Source organism: Rhinatrema bivittatum, chromosome 1 (genome assembly GCF_901001135.1).
Source record: "Rhinatrema bivittatum chromosome 1, aRhiBiv1.1, whole genome shotgun sequence".
NCBI classification, from domain to species: domain Eukaryota; kingdom Metazoa; phylum Chordata; class Amphibia; order Gymnophiona; family Rhinatrematidae; genus Rhinatrema; species Rhinatrema bivittatum.
In genome coordinates, this window is record NC_042615.1 from 279,268,515 (window position 1) to 279,290,599 (window position 22,085).

The following is a 22,085-nucleotide window of genomic DNA, read 5'->3' on the forward strand; positions in this document are numbered from 1 at the left end:
TCTTAACAATCGATTTCGGCTGGGAGGGGGAGGGAATCGGATCGTCGCAGTTTGGGTTTTTTAAATATCGTGTAAATCGTGTAAATCGAAAACCGGCACACTAAAACATACCTAAAACCCACCCCGACCCTTTAAAATAAATCCCCCACTCTCCCGAACCCCCCCAAAATGCCTTAAATTACATGGGGTCCAGTGGGGGGGGTCCCGGTGTGATCTTCCACTCTCAGGCACACTAAAACAACCCTAAAACCCACCCGACCCTTTAAAATAAATCCTCCACCCTCCCGAACCCCCCCAAAATGCCTTAAATTACCTGGGGTCCAGAGGAAGGGTCCCGGTGTGATCTTTTACTCTCGGACATCCGGTGCGTTGTAGAAATGGCGCCGGCACTACGTTTGACCTGTCATATGACAGGGCAAAGGTAGCGCCGGCGCCATTTTGTTTTTTTGTCCCCCGACATCAGAAGCGTAGGAGATCGCTCCCGGACCCCTGCTGGACCCCCAGGGACTTTTGGCGCCGGCCATACGCTGTATGGCCGGCGCCATTTTCCGTACGGAAAAACGATTAGCGTGCAGGAAGTCGTTCCCGGACCACCGCTGGACTTTTGGCAAGTCTTGTGGGGGTCAGGAGGCCCCCCCAAGCTGGCCAAAAGTCCCTGGGGGTCCAGCGGGGGTCCGGGAGCGATCTCCTACGCTCCTGCCGCAAATCGTTTTTCCGTATGGAAAAACGATTTGCGTGCAGGAAGTCGTTCCCGGACCCCCGCTGGACTTTTGGCAAGTCTTGTGGGGGTCAGGAGGCCCCCCCAAGCTGGCCAAAAGTCCCTGGGGGTCCAGCGGGGGTCCGGGAGCGATCTCCTACGCTCCTGCCGCAAATCGTTTTTCCGTATGGAAAAACGATTTGCGTGCAGGAAGTCGTTCCCGGACCCCCGCTGGACTTTTGGCAAGTCTTGTGGGGGTCAGGAAGCCCCACCAAGCTGGCCAAAAGTCCCTGGGGGTCCAGCGGGAGTCCGGGAGCGATCTCCTACGCTCCTGACGTCGGGGGACAAAAAACAAAATGGCGCCGGCGCTACCTTTCACCTGTCATATGACAAGGCAAAGGTAGTGCCGGCGCCATTTCTACAACGCACCGGAGGCCTGAGAGTAAAAGATCACACCGGGACCCTCCCTCTGGACCCCAGGTAATTTAAGGCATTTTGGGGGGGTTCGGGAGGGTGGGGGATTTAATTTAAAGGGTCGGGGGTGGGTTTTAGGGTGTTTTAGTGTGCTGGTTTTCCTGCCCTCCCCCTTCCCCCGATTTAGCTACAGACCGCCGCTGGACCCCCAGGTAATTTAAGGCATTTGGGGGGGGGTTCGGGATTTAATTTAAAGGGTCAGGGGTGGGTTTTAGGGTGTTTTAGTGTGCCGGTTTTCCTGCCCTCCCCCTTCCCCCGATTTAGCTACAGACCGCCGCTGGACCCCCAGGTAATTTAAGGCATTTGGGGGGGGGTTCGGGAGGGTGGGGGATTTAATTTAAAGGGTCGGGGGTGGGTTTTAGGGTGTTTTAGTGTGCCGGTTTTCCTGCCCTCCCCCTTCCCCCGATTTAGCTACGGACCGCCGCTGGACCCCCAGGTAATTTAAGGCATTTGGGGGGGGGGGGGGTTCGGGAGGGTGGGGGATTTAATTTAAAGGGTCGGGGGTGGGTTTTAGGGTGTTTTAGTGTGCCGGTTTTCCTGCCCTCCCCCTTCCCCCGATTTACGATTTTTTGACGATAAATCGGGGGAATTGGTATTGTATCGTAGCCCTAACGATTTTTGACGATTTAAAATATATCGGACGATATTTTAAATCGTCAAAAAATGATTCACAGCCCTAGCCCATAGCTCCGAGTGTGGCGAGGAGCACTTCGCAATTGGGGGTGGGAGGAGAGGAGTCTACATGGAGGTTGAAATCCCCCATGATTATGGCTGGCGAGTCCATGTTGATGTGTTTGGCTATAGTTTCTATGAGGGGGGAGGCATCGGAGTCTAGCAGTCCTGGTGGAGCATATATTAGTAGAATTTGTAAATGCTTAGATTTAAAGAGACCTAGTTCAAGTTTGGTGGAGGTCGGGATCTTGACTGGTTGTGGATTGAGTTTGAATTCTTTTTTGGTGGCTAAAAGAAGACCACCTCCTCGTTTCTTTTGTCTGGGAATCGAGATTAAGTCATAGAGGTGTATCGGTAATTGATTTATTAGGGCTATGTCCGAGCTTTTTAGCCAGGTTTCCGTGATGGCACAGATGTCTGGCTTTGAGTCTATGAGGTAGTCGTTAAGGATGTGGGTTTTCTTCGTCAGTGACTGTGCGTTGACCAGAGTAAGAGAGAACATTGTAAGAGAGAACTCATGGTATGGGTGGAGCAGCATCTTCTAAGCATATAGGACAATATCAGAGCTGATTTCCTAAGCAGGAGAAGCTTGGACCCAGGGGAATGGGAGCTGGCAGACGAGGCCTTTCAGTTCCTGGTGGACCCCTGGAGCCTACCGGATCTAGACACATTGGCAAACTTCAGCAACATGAAAGCTCCACGCTTCTTCAGTCACAGGCAGGACCCAAAAGTGATGGGAATAGATGCTCTCATTTAGGAGTGACCATATGGCATCCTGCTGTATGTGTTCCTGCCTTGGCCTTTGATAGACAGGCTGGTACAAAAGATTGCAATTCAAGCCAACACCATCCTTTTAATGACTGGATTGGGCTCAAAGGCCATGGCATGCTGATCTCCAGAGACTTATGGTGGGAAGTCCCATCTTGGACGGATCTGTTATGTCAGGGGCCCATTCTACATGAGGATCCGGGTTGGTTCTGGCCATTGAAAGGACTCAGCTGTTGAAGCGCGGTTATTCACCTCCTATAACTTCCACTCTTCTTTGGGTCTGGACATTTTCTACTTCTTTAGTTTATGTTAGAGTTTGGAGGGTCTTTGAGGTCTGGTGTTCTGAGCGAGGTACTCAACTGCTCAAGGTGGATATTCCTTTGATTTTGGAATTTTTAGAGGATGGCTTGCTTAAGGGCTTGGTCCTTAATACCTTGAAGATTCAAGTTGCGGCACTGCCTTGTTACAGGGTAAGAGTCAATGGAGGGCCTTTGTCTTCCCATGTGAACGTGTCCCGTTTCTTGCAAGAAGTTAAGCATCTTCGTCCCCCGTTGCAGCTTCCAGTGCCTTTGTGGGATTGTAACTTCGTCCTCGAGTTCTTGGCAGGTACGACTTTTTGACCGCTGCGTACTCTTTCTTTGCAACTGCTTATTTTGAAGACAGTTTTTCTGGTAGCAGGGAGCACCAGAGATGTGAGAAACGATTGCCTGCTGAGTTAAGGAGGTCATTGTGGCAGCCTATGTGGCTGATGAGGTGGCATTACTGAAGCAGATTAGACTGCATTCCACGAGGGCTCAGGTGGTATCACGGGTGGAGTTTTGTTTGTTGTCACCAGCTGAAATTTGCCGAGCGACAACAAGGCCATCTTTGCACGCTTCCTCCAAGTATTACTGCTTGGATGTTAGGGCTAGGGAGGATGGCGCTTTTGCGAGGGTGGTTCTGACTGAGCTGCTGGCAGCCTCCTGCCCTTTTCGGGATTAGCTTTTGTACATCCCACTCATTGGACTTGGCCAACCCGAACGCTAAGGAAGGAGAAATTACTACTTACCTGATAATTTCTTTTCCTTTAGTGAGGGTAGGTCAATCCCCACACCCGCCCTCAGCTGCCGGATTTGGATTTTGTGGTTAGTCTTCTTAGGACGAGCAATGCAGAGTATTATTCCTGCTCTTCATTGATAACTAGTAACAGGTCGATCCAGTAAGGCCGCGGTAGAAACAGTGCGGTAGTGTCAGGCGCACCCTTCCTCCCCGCACCCACAGTTCTCTTCACTAACTCCCCGATACTCTCCTCTAATCGCATGCAAATGCATGCCGCGGCTTTAAAGCGGTAGGGAAGGGATATGGCCGCGTAACCCATTTTACTGTATAGGCGCTTAATACAGCGCCTATACAGTAACCAGGGTGCGTTGGTACCTGTCATTTCAAATGACATTTGAAATGACAGGTACCAGGAAGTGTAAAAATCAAAATTTTTAAATACCTATCGGAGGGCCGCGTGGGTCCAGGCGGCCGGCGGGATCCGGGGGGCCGGTGGTCGCGTGTTAAATCTAGGCCGCGGGCGGGTGGGCGCCTGTTCCGGGCGGCGGGGGGTGGACGCGCGTTAGTTTCAGACGGCCGCGTGGGTCCAGGCGGCCGGCGGCGGCGGGAGCCGGGCGGTCGCGTGTTAAATCTAGGCCGCAGGTGGGTGGGCGCCTGTTCCGGGCGGCGGCGGCAGCGGGGGGACACGCGTTAGCTCGAGACGGCCGGCGGGCGGTCGCGTGTTAAATCTAGGCCGGGTCCGCACAGGCGCGCATTCATTCACTGCCGGTGGGGTCCGGCAGCCCCCACCGGCAGTGAATGAATGCGCGCCTGTGCGACCCCTGCGATTCGGCGCTCAAGGCGTGACGTCACGGCATGTGACTGCCTTGAGCGCCGAATTGCAGGGGTCGCACAGGCGCGCATTCATTCATTCACTGCCGGTGGGGGCTGCCGAGAGGCAGCCCCCACCGGCAGTGAATGAATTCATTCATCCAGGCGGAGGAGCCGGCTGCTTTCGCCACCGGCTCCTCCGCCTGGATGAATGAATGCGCGCCTGTGCGACTCCTGCAATTCGGCGCTCAAGGCGTGACGTCACGGCATGTGACTGCCTTGAGCGCCGAATCGCAGGGGTCGCACAGGCGCGCATTCATTCATCCAGGCGGAGGAGCCGGTGGCGAAAGCAGCCGGCTCCTCCGCCTGGATGAATGAATGCGCGCCTGTGCGGACCCGGCCTAGATTTAACACGCCGCCGCCCGTCTCGAACTAACGCGTGTCCCGCCGCTGCCGCCCTAGATTTAACACGCGACCACCCGGCTCCCGCCACCGCCGGCCGCCTGGACCCACGCGGCCCTCCGACAGGTATTTAAAAATTTTTATTTTTTCTTCTGACAGGTTTTATGTGTCCCACATCATTACATTTTCTCGATCATCTCTGTATCGCTTTTTTTTTAAATTGTGTTTTATTGTTTTTGAGTATCTTAAGCGGTGTCGATGGATTTGTTACTAGACTCAGTCCTAACTCCTACTAGGGGGAGGCGGTAAACTAACACGTTACGGCCGCGGCAAAACAGTGCGTTACTAATGAGAGAACCTGAGCGCGCGTTACGGTATCGGAGGGGAATAGCTAATTCCTTCATTATACAGCTAATTCGTTCATTTACATGCCGGGTGCGGGAAGGGTTACGCGTCTGTTTTAAGAAGCACTACGGACGCGCAAAACTGGAGACTGTATCGCTGGTTTGCCTTACGCGTCCGAATTGTGCGCAGCAAGCTCGTTACAGACGAGAAATCTTCAACTTAACTTTACTGGATCGACCTGCATGTGACTTCTCTAGCCCTTAGTTTGCTAGATATGTTCCTTCTTTTGGCTGAGCTCAGGGTTCCTGGTGGTTGAGAAACATGAATGGTTGCCTGTGGCTAATAATATTCAAGTTTAATCAGGTTTGCCCACAGTTTGGCTTTTCCACAGAATACTGGCGGGCTTATGTCGGGACAGGACTATATAGCTGTGACGTCAGCTTTTGCTCCGTCTCCAACTGCTGGCAGAGGTGCATAACCCACTTGGGGGGATTGACCAACCCTCACTAAAGGAAAGGAAATTATCAGGTAAGTAGTAATTTCTGCTTTATATGTATGTATATATAATTCTATTTCATTGCTCCCTGTTTACTAGTTTATGCCTGCCAGGTCCCCGTGTTATTAAGGTCCGAACCATTAATCAAAGGTGAACACTCTCACTCCCAAATGACTTATTTTGCTATAAAAATATCTTTTTTGGCTGGACTTGTGGCTTAGCCAGAGTGTAGGAGACCTGTATCCAGGTCTCCTGTCTATCGAGGTCACTGGGATTTGAGAGCACCGTGGAGGTGACAGAGGTTTGGAAAGGTTCAGTTGTAGAGGTCTTCCCTCTAGCCCTCATCCAGCTACTGAAAATAAGGATTGCACAGTTGTTTTGGAGAGGGAGAAAGAGCAATAAAAAAGATCTTTGTCAGGGAGAAAATATTTACAGAACGTAAAGGTGAGCTGAACAAAGAAACAGATCTGGGAACAGAGAGTGAAAAATATGTTTAAGAGTTTCTTTGCTGGTGAAAGTTCTCTAACAAAAAAATAACCAAGAAAAAAAGAAAAATGTTGCTGTTTGACAGTATTTCATTTGATTTCTTTCCGCCTGCTCATTTTAGACAGGAGGGAGCTGCAGGACAGCTGTCAGTCAGTAAGTCGGTGTCTAGTCTTTGTGCTGGGAGCTGGCTGTTCAGGCTGAACCAATGTGACCCCTGTACCAGGCTGGCTGAGGGGCTGGGGATAGGCAGAGCGGCTGGACCAAGGCATTTTGCCTGGCCCTGTCACTGATGAAATACTGCATGCCCCAGGGGCTGGGCAATTGAAGGGAGATTGATTATCCAATTATCAGCTCTGGCAAGGGAGACAAGGCTTTATCTCCCCTCCCACAGCTGACTAACAAGCTGCACGTACAGCTGGTCATAATTGTTCCCCAAAACTTACATAATTGCAAAATTATCAGTCTTATCAAAGGACCTTATTTAATATGGAGACAAGAGAAGGAGGGAGCCCATCAAGTCAATTAGTTTCTAGCCAATCAGAAGCAAGGTCTGCTTTCTCTCATGGGTGCGGGGAGGGAGGAAGGGGTTAGGCAGCGTGTCTAAAAATAGCTATGCGAGTATATTCAGGATGAAAATACATTTTTATTTGCAGCGGTCTGCTTTTTCTCACTCTTCTTTCAGCTTTGGATTGGAAGTCCTGCTGTCACAGTTTGAAATGATGCCAGAAAGAGGCACTGGGAGTGGTGGCTGCAGAGGAGAACGGATGCCATGTCGTTTACTTCCGCAGTTTACACATTCAGTGGATTCCTACCTCCTTTGACAAGTCTCCTATAACTGGATAGTGAAAGCGAATGAATGAATATAACCAGCAAGCGAGAAGCCTCTCTGCATATCTGCCCTAACCAAACCCACTTTTGACTCCTCCTGGGAAACCCCTCCTGCTGTGAAGTTAATAATTTTAGGAATTATTTTTCTTCCATTTCAGACTCACTGCAGGAATCTGCCCTCTTTTTCTACTCCCATTGACACTTTGGCTGCAGAGGTGAGAAAGATAAAGCTGTTTAGTTCCCCTCCAGGGGACTTGGGGATGGCGAGGGATCCACTGCAGGAGTGTGTTTGAGGTTTATCACATTCTCCTATGTCCTCACATATGGGTGACATCATCAGATGAAGCCTGGCACGGAACTTTGATCTCAAAGAATCTAAAGCTTTCAGCATGCCTTTCTGAGCATGTGCAGCTATAGTCATCACCCTGCCCTCTAGGTAGAGTCCCTCAGTCTCTGTTTTTTCTGCAGGAGCCTTGTGTGTATTCAGCTCTGCTCTCTCCTAGCAGTTTTTGTAAGTGATTTTTTTCTAGAGCTGCAGCTGTTTTTTTTTTTTCCTTTCCCTTACGGTAGTTTTATTGTCTTTTCCTTTTTCCTTTTCTTTCTACTGTCTGCCAGCCGATGGTGGGCCTTATTCGCTGTGCAGTCTAGCAGTCTATTACTGTCCCTTATTAAATAAATACTGCACCTTCAGTTTAGTATCTGTGTCCTCTCCTTGCTCTATCTGGTTTTTTTTTTTTTTGTAAATCTGTTTCATTCAAGTCGCAGAAGAAAAACAATGAACAAATATGATCATAATAGCTGCGTCAAAGGTAACAATAAACAATAAATCCGAATAAGGATCGGATACAATTAGAATTCCTCTGCAACTCTTCATTTTACTTCTTTCATCATCCTTCTCCAGAAGAGCAAGACATGGTTCCCCTTACAATTACCCACAGCATAGTCACACAACATGAACACTCTCAGTCATTCCGGCTGATTCTTAACACAATTATTGTTAGCTGTTTTATGAGTCTTGCATATATTTTAAAAGAGTCCGATAATTTTCTCCCACAAACAAAAATATCCACGCATCACTGTTATCTGTTTAGGATGTTGAATACTCTTTTTCTGCAGTATTTCCATCTGTGCCATCTTTTTCATCATATTTTTCCAGTCCCTCACATGTGGCAAAGCATCGGATTTCCAGTGTAGCAAAACATCTTCTTTGTTAACATAATGGCCACAATGATGATTTTTTTGCCCCCTTGAGGAAGCTGCAAACTTCCATCCATCAAATGTAAATATAATAAAGGCCCTGACCAAGGGATCTCACAATCTAAGACCCTATCCAATAGACCATATATTTGTCTCCAGTAGTTTTGCATTTTAACACAACCCGTAAACATGTGGCAGAGAGTTCCTGTCTTGACATTACATTTATTGCACAGATCCAACTCCCAGAGATGCATAATACTACCCAATAGGGTAGTATTATGCATCTCTGGGTGTGCATTCGTATTGACCGCATATGTAAAACGCTACGCATATTTTGTTTTTAACTTAAAAAAGTGATGTGACATAAACGATCGGCTTTCCCACATATCCAACATAGCTATGTTGGATATGTTGGAAATCGCGATTGTTGAGCCAAAATAAAAATTTAAACCCCCTCACCCTCCTTAATCCCCCCCCCAGACTTACCACAACTCCCTGGTGATCGAGCGAGGAGTGAGGACGCCATTTCTGCAATCCTTGGCTAGAAGCAATCCTTGGCTAGAAGCCAGCTTGGGGGGGCCTCCCCCCCAAGCTGGCCAAAAGTTCTTTTTGGGCCGAACGAGCCTTCCGGCGCGAACTCGCCGGGAATCACGTGACGCCGCGTCACTCGACGTGGCGCCGACGTCACATGCTTCTAGCCAAGGATTGCAGAAATGGCGTCCTCACTCCTCGCTCGATCACCAGGGAGTTGTGGTAAGTCTGGGGGGGGGGATTAAGGAGGGTGAGGGGGTTTAAATTTTTTTTTTTGCACATATGGACATATACCCAACTCATTTAATTTTTTTTATGTCCATATTGACCGCAAATGGGACCCCCTTTGGACATATTGACATATGGACATAAACTTTTGCTCTGCACATCCCTACTACCCAAGGCTTCTAGTAATACAGATTCTTTGTAAAAGCTTAAATTGAATCTCTCTTAAATTAACCAGGTTGAGGTATTTATATAACCATGAAAATGCCATTTGCAGATCCTTGACTGTTACACCCAACTCTTCACATATTGCCATGTCAGATGATCTAAGTGAGGATCTGGCAATTTAGATTTTAAATGATCAGCCCAGATTGCGATTTTATTAAATTTAGGAAAGGTTTCCAGAAAAGTTTCCTCCTCATCTGAGAGAGATAATAAGCCCAGATCCTCCTTAGCTAGTTGTAGACCAGTGGTTCCCAACCCTGTCCTGGGAACCCCCCAGCCAGTTGGGTTTTCAGGATATCCACAATGAATATGCATGAGAGAAAATGTGCATGCACTGCCTCCATAACATGCACATTTTCTCTCATGCATATTCATTGTGGATATCCTGAAAACCCGACAAAATAGACAATTTCATTGCCATTGTCTATTTAATTGAAAACAAATGTACATCCCTAATATTTACTAGTTTTTACCCAGAGCTTTCCTGGAAATTCAAGATACAAATTATCATCTGTATATCTGGTGCATTCCAGGGTTCCTAAAATAGCAAGTGAGTTCACAGTGCATTTGGTCAAGCAGATAATGTAGTAGACTGCAAGTGACAGAAAAAGAATACATTTATGCAATTCTCAGTACAAAGCTCTACTCCAACTTACTGTTCTCTTCTAAAAATTCTTCAAATAGGCTATAAACTGGACTCAGTTCTTCAAACAAGAATTCCCTTCAATCACTATGCACTATTCACAATCGGGCTGATACAGTAAAGTCTGCGGGAGAGCGGGCATTCGCCCGCTCTCCCGGCGCGCACACAGTCCACTCTCCTGTGCACGTGATTCTGTATTTAAATGAGGCCTGGCGGTAAAAATGGGCAAAAGGAGGTGCTAGGAACACTAGCGTGTCCCTAGCGCCTCCTTTTGGACCGGAGCGGCGGCTGTCAGCGGGTTTGACAGCCAACGCTCAATTTTGCCGGCGTCGGTTCTCGAGCCTGCTGACAGTCACGGGCTCGGAAACCGGACGCCGGCAAAATTGAGCGTCCGGTTTTTGACCCGACAGCCGCCGGCCGACTTCAAATTTTTTACTGCTTTTCTGTGCACTTTCCCGGTGCCCGAAGAAATTAGCGCCTACCTTTGGGTAGGCGCTAATTTCTGAAAGCAAAATGTGCGGCTTGGCTGCACATTTTGTTTTCTGAATTGCGCAGGAATACCTAATAGGGCCATCAACATGCATTTGCATGTTGCGGGCGCTATTAGGTTCGGCGGATTGGACGCGCGTTTTCGGCACCTTACTGAATAAGGGGTAAGGGAAAACATACGTCCAGTGGCGGGTTAACAGTGCGCTCCATCGGAGCGCACTGTACTGTATCGGCCTGAATGAGTAGTAGACTGAATCATCTGGTAAACATTTCCCTTATTGGAGATGCCACTATGGTAGTTAGATCACAAGCGCAGTGTAATAAATTGCAGGAAGACCTCATGAGACTGGAAAATTGGGCATCCAAATGGCAGATGAAATTTAGTGTGGATAAGTGCAAGGTGATGCATATAGGGAAAAATAACCCATGCTATAGTTACACAATGTTAGGTTCCATATTAGGAGCTACCACCCAAGCAAGAGATCTATGCGTCATAGTGAATAACACATTGAAATTGTTGGTTCAGTGTGCTGTGACAGTCAAAAAAGCAAACAGAATGTTGGGAATTATTAGAAAGGGAATGGTGAATAAAACGAAAATTGTCATAATGCCTCTGTATCTCTCCATTGTGAGACCACACCTTGAATACTGTGTACAATTCTGGTCGCCGCATCTCAAAAAAGATATAGTTGCGATGGAGAAGGTACAGAGAAGGGCTACTAAAATGATAAAGGGAATGGAACAGCTCCCCTATGAGGAAAGACTAAAGAGGTTAGGATTGTTCAGCTTGGAGAAGAGACGGCTGAGGGGGGATATGATAGAGGTGTTTAAAATCATGAGAAGTGAGATCACATGATGCAGTGAAGGGATCAGACATGTCTTCCCTTCTCGGCTTCCCCCTTGCTGCTCATCTAACCCCATCCCTTTTCATAGAGGACTTGTAATGGATTTTTTTTCTCATTTCTTACTTGGGCACACAGCGGGGTTGTTTTTGCCTGTAAAAATGATTTCCCGCCTGAAAAAGAATAAAGAAAAGGACCGGGAGTGAGGCCGTCAGGCAGACCCCCCCCCCGCCGATGACGATGACAGGGCCCCTGATGCGGCACCGATGCCCGCACTAGCTGATATAAAATCAGTGATGCAGGAAATCTTACGACTGGAGCTCTTTATTATCTCGGCTAAGCTTACTGAATTATCCACATCTTTATCAGCATATGACTCATGCTTTGCCGCCACGGAACAGCATATCTCTGATCTGCAAGATAGCCACCAATCCATATTATTAGACATATCTACCATCAAGGCTTCCCTCGCTAAGCACACCGAGTGGCTTGAAGACCTGGAAAATAGGTTTCGCCGCTCCAACTTACGTTTCGTGGGTTTCCCAGAGACACTAGAGGAGAGCAAGTTGTCGGGCTTCCTTGAAGAATGGCTACCTCGTTCACTGGGCCTTACTTTCACCTCTGGCCCCCTGCGCATTGAACGTGCCCATCGGCTGGGGCAGCCACATAAGTCTGATGATCGACCTTGCGTGGTTATCGCCAAATTGCTAAATTTCTCTCATAAAGCTGCCATAATGGCTGCGGCCTGTGCCAGTAAATCGCTTAGTTACGAAAACCACAAGGTCTTGATTTTTCAAGACTTCTCTGCGGCTGTGTCGCAACAACGTCGGAAGATGGTGCCGATCTGCTCTAAGCTTTACGCCCTGGATGAAAAGGCGGCTTTGCTCTACCTGGCTCGTCTTCATATAGCTACCGCTCAGGGCCCGCGCTGGTTCACCGATGCAGAGTCGGCAAAGGAGTACCTTGTGGAGAGAGAACGAGGTCATGCATCCTCCCTGGTGCTGTTTTGAGGGAGTTAGCAGGTCCTGTTTTTTGTGCTATGGATGCCTGGATGCTGCCTAGAGAGGATCCCGGGTTGCAGGTTAGCGGTTTTTTTTCTTCAGCTCTCCTGCTGGCGAGGATTTTTTTTCTTGCTCCTTCCTGTCTTCTTCTCTGAGGGTGGCCTAGTTCGCCTGACCATCCTAGCCATGTGAGTGCCACACTTCGGTTGATAACTTTCTTGCCCTAAACAAGGTGTGCCCAGTACTTAACTGCTTTGTCTCCCGGGTTGCTCTCCCTTTATTTGCTACTTTGCATTGTTGAAATGGGTGCATGGTGGTCTGAGGATCCTCCTTCTTATTGGACCTGGCGCAATCAATTCCATGATCTGCTGCAAATGGAGGCACCGCTGGTTCGCACCTCACCTCTTCACCAGCGGAAATTCTTGCACATCTGGAAGCTCTACCTTCAAGCACTTCCGCACCGTCCACGGAGCCTAATCTTAAATACCTTTAGCTCTTGAGGTACTGAGCATGTGAGGAGGTTTCTCTTACTTAACTTGGCAGAACTGTTTAAGGTTTTTTCTTTAACTAAGCCATAGGAGAGGGTCAGGGGGTGGTGGTAGTGGAGGGACAGGGGTCCCTGGGGGAGAAATGGGGGGTGGGGGGAGGCTGGAAATAAGAGTTGGGGAGAAAAGGGCATCAGGATCTTGCCCCCTTACTGTAAAAATGAGTGACTTGCTGTCTGTAAGTGGTTGCAAAGCAAATGTTTTTCATTGTTGTATTTCATTGTTCTTGCTGTGACCAGCAGTGTTCTTTTCTTTTGGATACACTCAATAAAAATCGTTTTGACATACAATCAAGAGAGATCTAGAACAGGTAAATGTGAATCGGTTATTTACTCTTTCGGATAATAGAAGGACTAGGGAGCACTCCATGAAATTAGCATGTGGCACATTTAAAACTAATCGGAGAAAGTTCTTTTTCACTCAACGCACAATTAAACTCTGGAATTTGTTGCCAGGGGATGTGATTAGTGCAGTTAGTGTAGCTGGGTTTAAAAAAGGATTGGATAAGTTCTTGGAGAAGTCCATTACCTGCTATTAATTAAGTTGACTTAGAAAATAGCCACTGCTATTACTAGCAACAGTAACATGGGATAGACTTAGTTTTTGGGTACTTGCCATGTTCTTTTGGCCTGGATTGGCCACCGTTGGAGACAGGATGCTGGGCTTGATAGACCCTTGGTTTGGCCCAGTATGGCATGTTCTTATGTTAAGCCCAGAGTTTAATATACTGACGGCCCCTAGAATGTTCTAGAGAGGAGTGAAAGTCTTGTGAGGGGAGGCACACATTGACAATAAGGCATTGTTGTATGCAGGACAAGTTGCTACAGGATTTGTTATCTATTGTCCCTATTTTCTGGAGAATATGGAAGGGAAAACAAGTCTGAAGCCTTCAATTCATATTTCTCTCCATATCTTGAATTCTTTGGCTAGTGGTGGTTTGCCAGAACAGATCTGCCCATCGTCTCTCTTCCTCCACACTCACTACTTGTTCCTCTAACCCTATGCTCACCCAACTCCATAGTTCTGTTTTCCCTGCAGTCAGCCCTTCCATCTGTCACATTCTCAGTCTATCACTGTCCACTGGATCCGTTCCCACTGGCCTCAAAAAATCCTTACTGGACCCTAACTGCCCTGCTATTATCCTATCTCCTGTTTCCCTTTTGCATCCCAGCTTCTTTCCATGTGCCATTCACCTCTGCTGTTTGGGCTTTCTTTCATCTCAAGCCATTCTTGATCCACTCCAGTCTGTTTTTCACCCTTTACATTTTACAGAAACAGCCCTTGCCAAAATCTCCAATTACTTGTTTATAGCTAAAAACAAAGGACTTTGCTTAATTTTTCTCCTCTTTGACCTATCCACTGCTTTTGACACTGTTGTTCACCACTTACTCCTTGATAGTCTTTTCTCCTCACTTGGATTTCGGGACTCTATCCTGTGTTGGTTCTCTTCTTACATCTCTCATTGTACTTTTAGAGGGTCATTTATTAAGTATCTTCCCCATAGACACAGAATGGGAGAAAAGTTATAGTAAATCAGGCCCTTAGTTTGTCTTCTGGTAGATCCTGCTCTACCACTATCAACTGGTGTGCTTCAGGGCTCTGTCTTGGGCCCTCTTCTCTCTAATTCTTTTGGTGCTCTGATCTCCTCTCATGGCTTTCAATACCAACTTTATGCTGATAATCCCCAGATCTACCTCTCTATATCAGAAATTTCATCAGGAATCCAGTCCCAAATCTCATCCTGTTTGTTAGACATTGCTGCCTAGATGTCCCACTGCCACTTTAAAACTCAACATGGCCGAGACAGAACTCCTTATCTTTTTCCACAAACCCACTTCCCTTTTTTTTTCTTTCTTCTTTCTCTATTTCTTTAGATAACACTGTCATCCTCCCAGCCCCTCAGCTCATAACTTTTGGGTCATCTTTGACTCCTTTCTCTTCTTCTCTACACATATCCAAAACACTGCTAAACTCTGTTTCTTTCTCTATATGAACATAAGAATATAAGAAATGCCATGGTGTGTCAGACCAAGGTCCATTGAGTCCAGTATTGTTACTGACTGTGGCCAATCCAGGCCACAAGTACCTGGCAGATCCCATGAAGTAGATTTATTTCCCATTACTCACTCTCAGGGACTGCAAAAGCTTCCTTTAATTTTCCTGGCTAATAATGTGTTACGAACCTGTTATGGAGTCTCAATTTAGTGGACCCTTGGGCCGACCTGCAAGAGACTGGGAAAGGTATTCAATGTCTCTGGTGCACCACAGGCCAGGAGGCAGATGTTCAGGTGGGACGTAGAGGTGCTCTTCACCCTGGAAGCTGGTGCTCCCCCGAGAGGAGCCCGTAGGAGCCCAGCCGCTGGGACTTAGGTGAGGCTTCACTCTTGGAAGCCGAAGCCCCCCGGGAGGAGCCCGTAGGAGCCCGGCCGCTGGGACTTAGGCGAGTTGATGATCTTGAGACTGGAGCGGGCAGGCTGATGAGCAGGACTGAGAACTGGAACCAGACTAGAACAGTAGACAGGAACTGTAGCAAGACTCAGATACTGGAACCAGGCAGGGACTGTAGCAAGACTCGGGTACTGGAACCAGGCAGGAACTGTAGCAAGACTTGGGTACTGGAACCAGGCAGGAATTGTGGCAGGCAAGCAGGAACCAAGCAGGTACTGTAGCAGGCAAGCAGGAACGAAGCGAGTTCCAAAGGCAACTCACTCCGGGGCACGGAGCAACAGGGAACCAGTTGGTAGCCCATTGCAAGGCAAAGACTGAGTGTCCGTGGCCGGCTTATCAAGGCCGCGGCGTCTGATGTCAGGAACTGGGTGGAGTCACCACTGGCGGGAAACGGCCTAGAAAAGCGCCCAAGTGGTGCGCACGCTCACCTAGAGGCAGGGCGTCCATGGGAGGCTTCCCAGCGGTGCGGCCGTGAAGTAGGCCAACAGAAGCAGGAACAGGTCCAGGAACATGGAGGTAAGGGTCTGGTCGCGGCGCTCGCGGCCAGAACTGTAACAGAACCTTTCCTCCAGGAACATGTCCAAACCTTTTTTAAACTCCACTATGTTAATGGCTTTGACTACATTCTCTGGAAATAGATTCCACAGCTTGATTGTGTGCTGAGTGAAAAAGCACTTTCTACATTTTAAATCTGCTGGTGTTTAGTTTCATAGAGTGTCCCTTATGTCCCCTTTCTATTCTAAGCTGAAAAGCTCTACTTTGAGTAGCCACGCATCATAAGAGAGCCTCTATATCACTTTTGTTGCCCTCTGCATCTTTTCTAGTGCTATTATGTCTTTTTTTAGATGGGATGATTAGAAATGCACACAATACTCAAGGTGCGGTTGCACTATAGCTTGATAAAGAGGCAATATGATATTTTCTATTTTATTCTCCATTCCTTTTTGGATCCATTTCGTGGATCATGACTCCCAATACAGAACCCAGCATTGTGTACCTGTAGTTGGAATTATTTTTCTCTATGGGCATCGCTTTGCACTTTTCCACATTAAATTTCATCTGCCATTCAGTTGCCCAGACTCCTAGTCTCTCAAGGTCCCTCTAAAATACCTCGCAATCTGCTGCTATTTTTAACAACTTTGAATAATTTTGTGCCAGCTGCAAATCTTATCACCTCGCTTGTCATTTCCTTTTCTAGATCATTTATGAATATGTTAAACAACAAAGGTCCTAGTAGCGATCCCTGTGGTATTCCACTAATGACCTTTCTCCATTTAGAAAACTGACATTTAATCAGTTTTAATCACGATAGGACATTGCTTCTTATTATATGACTTTTTAAGTTCCCGAGGAGTCTCTCATGGGGGACTTTCTCAAATGCTTTCTGAAAATCCAAATACTATATCAATGGGCTCAGCTTTATCTACATGTATATTTACTCCTTTAAAAAAAACCCTCATAGATTTGTAAAGAAAAACTTTCCTAAATCCATGTTGATTCTTCTCCATTAAGCTATATCAATCTTTTAGTCAAAAATAGCATCTACCATTTTGCCTGGCACTGACATCAGGATCGATGATCTATAGTTTCTTGGATCATCCCTGAAGCCTTTTTAAAAGATTGGCATGGCATAGGCCACCCCAAGTCATCAGATATTGTAGCTGTTTTAAAGATAGCTTACAGATTACTAGTAATAGGTTTGTAATTTAATGTTTGAGTTATTTCAGAACTCTGGGGTAGATATCATCTGGTCCTGGTGATTTGTTAATCTTTAGTTTGGCAATTTGACCTGTTGTATCCTCCATTGCCACAGAGATGTTTTTTAGTTGTTCAGAATCATCACCATCATCAAAAAATATTTCTGGCATGGGTGTATTCTAACATCTTGCTCAGTAAAGGCCAAGGCAAATTATTTTTCTGCTATTTTCTTGTCTACCCTGAGCACCCCTTTTACCCCTTAGTCATCTAGTGGACCAACTGACTCCCTCATTGGCTTTTTTCTTTGAATGCATTTGAACATATTTTTATTAGTTGTATTTGCCTCTGTGGCAAGCTTCTTCTCAAATTCTTTCTTGGCCTTTCTTACTACTGTTTTACGTATAACTTGCCAGTAATTATGCTCTTAAATATTTCTTCATTTGTGTCTCCTTTCCATTTTTTGAAAGATGTCTTTTTGGCTTTAACTGCCTCTTTCACCTCACCATTAAAATATGCTGGCAGTCATTTGTTTTCCTTCAGCTTTTTTTAATACTTGGAATACATTTTATCTGGGCTTCCATGATAATATTTTTAAACAATGTCATTGACTGATGCAAACTTGAAACCTTTGCAACTGTCCTTTTAGTTTTTTTTCTAATATTCTCATTTTATCATAGTCTTCCTGTTTAAAGTTATATGCTACTGCAGTAGTTTTACTTAATGTCCTCCCTCCAGTTATTATGTCAAATTTGATTACATTATGATCGCTATTGCTAAGTGACACCAGCTGTTGCAACCGTCCCTTTCCGACAGCTTCACTCTGCCTACCTCTCTTTGCTCCTCCTCATGGTGTGGATGGACGCCTGGCTGCCACGGTGTCTGCCTGCTGTCCTCTCCGGCATCCCTGGACAGGCTTGGGCGCTGCCTCCCGCCATGCTCCGCTTGTACCATAGGGTGTGCGCGCCCCAGAGCCCTTCTTCTTATTTCCTACTTGGCGCGAACCTCCGGGGTGCCCCCCCGTGATATCGTCATGATGCCCGGATATTTAAAGCCTACAATGTTTGCTAGCCTTTGAGATAGCAAGGGGGTTATCCTACGGGAATCCTACGGATGGGATTCGCTCTCCGTACCCAGCTACTCTGCCTCTCCAATCTCTATTGGACTCTCTAACGCTAACGCTCCTTGGGGGCCTTACTTGCTTTCCAGGTTGCTATCAGGAAACCGGTACTCACTCCTTGAGGGCCCATGTTCCCTGACTCATTGCCTACTCCTACCTTCTCTTCTGCCTGGAAGGATTCGCTAATCTTCAACATCAGTGAGTACTACCATCTTCACCTCAGAGCTGTTCCCTGGAACCAGGCACTCGCTCCTCGAGGGCCTGCCTCTGTTCCAGCCCCAGTGCCATCTCTGTGTGAGTACATCATCTGCAAGCCTCCCAGCTCTGAGGGTTCAGATACTCGCTCCTCGAGGGTCTGCTCTTCCTACCCTGGGGATCTCCATACTGGGGTCTTGTATATTCTCCACTGTACTCATTCTCTCAGTTCTTTCCACTACAGCACTGCTACTGGAGGAGTCGCTGTTCCAGCGCCTGAGGGATACCAGCCCAGCCGGGCTATTCCAGCTGCTCACTACTGCCACCTCTGGTGGCTTCCTTACACAGTCTAATAAAAGATCAAACTCTGTGTTTGTGTGTCCTGAGCTAAGCCTGACCTGTGACCCCTCACGGGACTTCCCCCTGTGGGCGTGGTCAGCTGCCACAGTGTCCAAGGGTCCCCCTAAACCTCACAGTTTACAACACCAGCACAGGAACCACTTGTACTAAGTCTTATGTTTCATCAAATCACCAAAATCCATCCCTTTCTGAACACACTTCCAGATCCCTTATCCATTCTCTCATCATCTCCCACTTAGACTACTGCAACCTGTTCCTCACTGGTCTCCTAGTAAGCCATATCTCTCCAGCACAAACTATCCAAATTCAGCTTTCGCCAAAGACACTACACCCATCTAACCCCTCTTCTCAAGTCACTCCATTGGCTTCCTGTTTCCACATACAGTTCAAGCTCCTCTTTTTTTTATCTACAAAAGACTTTACTCTGCAGCTTCTAACTACTTTTCCTCTCTTATTTCTCCGTACACTTCTCCTCATGAACTCCGCTCATTAAGTCAATCTTATCTATGCTTGTCTTCTCCACTTTTAATTCCAGACTCTATGCTTTCCACCTTGCTAAACCATACAGTGGCGTATTTGGCACTCGGGCTAGATTCTTCCTTTGCACACTCCCTCAAAGATTCATTCCTCCATTATCCCCTAGTCATCTCCGGTTCCATCTCCCTCAGACAGGCTCCCCCCCTCTCTCTCACCAGCACACCCCTTCTCACAGGTTCTCCCTCTCTTGCACACACTCACACACCACTGCACCATCCATTTCTGTCTCTCACACATTTACACCTTCACACAGACTCTTACACGCAATCATGTACCCTCACTCCCGTACATACATGCTCCAAGTCTCTTACTTACATACACACACACATGCACTTCCATTCACACATGCAAGCTCATAATATCTTACTCCCATAACACACTCTCACTCCCATATTCACACACAGGCTCCCAATCTCTTACCCACACACACACACCTTCTTCTCTCAATCACATAGGCTCATGTTAGGTAATTCTCGGCCTCTCTCTCTTGAACTGCAGGCAGGATGGAGTCTGCCTGTGGCTATCTGGCCACAGGCAGATGTGGCTATCTGGCCACAGGCAGATGTCTTCCACCGAAAGCAGGTTGGGCTCTGCTTGTGGCAACCTAGGCCACCCCCATCTTCTACTGCAAACAGGATGGGCTCTGATTGCAGCGTGCTGGGTCACCTCCATATTTGGCAGCAAGCGGGATGGCCTCCGCTCGCAGTGTGCTGGGTTGCTTCCATCTTCTGCTGCTAATGGGGTGGGCTCCACATGTGTCCTGTTGGATATTGCCGCTCTGCCAGTGGCCTCAGGTCAGAGCCTCTCGATGGCACCCTCCTTTCTGGCTGTCTCCCATGGCGGACCGCCCCCTTGCCCCCTCCCTTATTATGCTACTTGCACTGTATGCTTTGAATAGACATTCTGTGTTGGTGCATTATGCACCCTCTCTGGCCTTATTCAAAACCAGTTAAAAAACCCACCTTTCTGAGGCTGCTTTTAAATCTTAACCCCTGATTATCCCACTCTCAACCTTATTGATTTTAACCATTTCCTTAATAAATGAAATTTCTAAAGTCTCTTTTTGCCTTGTATGTTTGTCTTGATTAGATTGCTGAGCAGGGACATTCTCTAATGTGTTTTTGTACAGCACTGCATACGTCGAGTAGTACTATAGAAGTGATAAATAGTAGTAGCAGAAGTACTAGTAGTCATTTGGAAACCTCATAGTGTCTGTTGTGAGTTTTGCAAGAGAGAAGGAGTTTTTTTATTCTTCCTAATCCAGTTAGTGTACCTGGTGCTAATCAGGTGTCAAAGCATTTTTAGACTTAATTGGAGTTCATGGAATCCATGGAAAGTGAATACCATATCTTTCACTTTATCTTATCCAGGACAAGGACTCCAAGGGGTGCTGATGGGCACAAACCCATGCTACTTTCCCCCATATGCAGGTCCTAGGCTGCTTCATGCTGTAGCCTCAGATTCAGAATTGGATGATGAATCACTATTGGTGGAGGAATCTGACCCCGAGGAATCCCAGACATTGGATGCTTCTCTAACCTGCCTTCTCTGTTTATCACTCAAGAGCTTAAATAGCACTATCATTCCCTTCTTCATCTTCTCCTTACCTTTCTTATGCGCCCTTCGGTGGTTCTTCCCACTTTCTGCTCCCCCCAAACCTCACCCCTTCCTAGATTCCCTTACCCACACTCATTCAAAATATCACACCTTTCATTGTCAGATCGCAGGCGGTTGCTCATCGTATCTCTCTGGACTGGTGTGGCATACTTGGTTAGTACCTCTTGGTTCACTGTGCCATTTTATGCCCTCCTCTTTTTCACTGGTGGTTGCTCATTCTGCTCTTTTGTGGCTTCCATCTTTTTGCATACCCATCCATGTCTGCCCCTCAACTCATCTCAGTTTATGTATTATCTGCTCGAGGTTGTCAATTTGCTGGTTGGAAGTTGGCCTGGATTCTTGATCCGCTGCATGGTCCCATCCTTGTCTGCTACTAATGTTCTTCTTGTATGTATATATATAACACCGCAAGACTCATCACCAACACACGTAAACACGAACACATTACCCCCATCCTCAAGGATCTTCATTGGCTCCCCATCCTCTCCCGCATACACTACAAAACTCTCACCATAATTCATAAGTCCATTTATAGCCACAACTCCAACTGGCTTGACCTCCCCTTCACCGCCCCCCGATCCACCCGTACCACCAGATCTGCCAGCAAAGGTACCCTACATGTACCTTCATTGAAAACAGCTCATCTCTCCTCTACCCGCGACCGTGCCATTTCCATTGCCGGTCCAGCTCTCTGGAACTCACTACCTGTCCACATGCGCCTAGAACCATGTGCGACCAAATTCAAAAAGAAACTAAAAACTTTTCTGTTCAACCATGACTACCCAGAATAAGCTCACACCATCCTCACTTCAGTCCACTCCCCCCCCAGGAGACCGCCCTTTTCCTTACATTAAGGAGATAATTACTTTGTAAATTGTTTTCTCTTGTTACAACATCTTGTTTTGTTATTTAATCTATACTCCATTCTGCCTATGTTTATCCCCCTCCCTGTTATATTCTCCCTGTTGATATGTACTTTCCAAGCCTTTCAGTTGATATGTGAACCGGTATGATGTCCCCACTAATACCGGTATATAAAAGTTTCTAAATAAATAAATAAATAAATAAATAAATAATGTTCTTCTTGTATGCAGCACTCTTATGCTTGAAGGGAGCAGATGCAGAGCTCTAGAAACAGGGGGTCATTCCTTCCTAGGAGCCGGAATCTTGCTCCTTTCCCCGTAGCTGGCCTTGCTTGCAGCTGCAGTCACCAAATTCACCTCTTGGGACTCCTCAAGGACTCCACCGGCCATCCATTGCTCCTACCATGTGACAGGGGCTGACCAATGGCACCGGTAGCCCCTGGGCATAGTAAGGGCAAAGGCTATTGGCACCATTTTGAATACTGGCAGCCGACGGCCCGAGTGCAGGAGATCACTCCAGGACCCCTGCCGGACCA

The 22,085-nt window shown here is 47.1% G+C and overlaps 1 long non-coding RNA gene across 1 annotated transcript; it reads left to right on the plus strand.

Annotated features, from left to right (window-relative positions):
• Nucleotides 1-4,924: 4,924 nt before the first annotated feature.
• On the plus strand, nucleotides 4,925-7,703 carry LOC115080505. Its single transcript, XR_003853583.1, has 2 exons — nucleotides 4,925-4,987; nucleotides 6,871-7,703. It is a non-coding gene; the product is annotated as an uncharacterized LOC115080505 (long non-coding RNA).
• The last annotated feature ends 14,382 nt before the right edge of the window (nucleotides 7,704-22,085 follow it).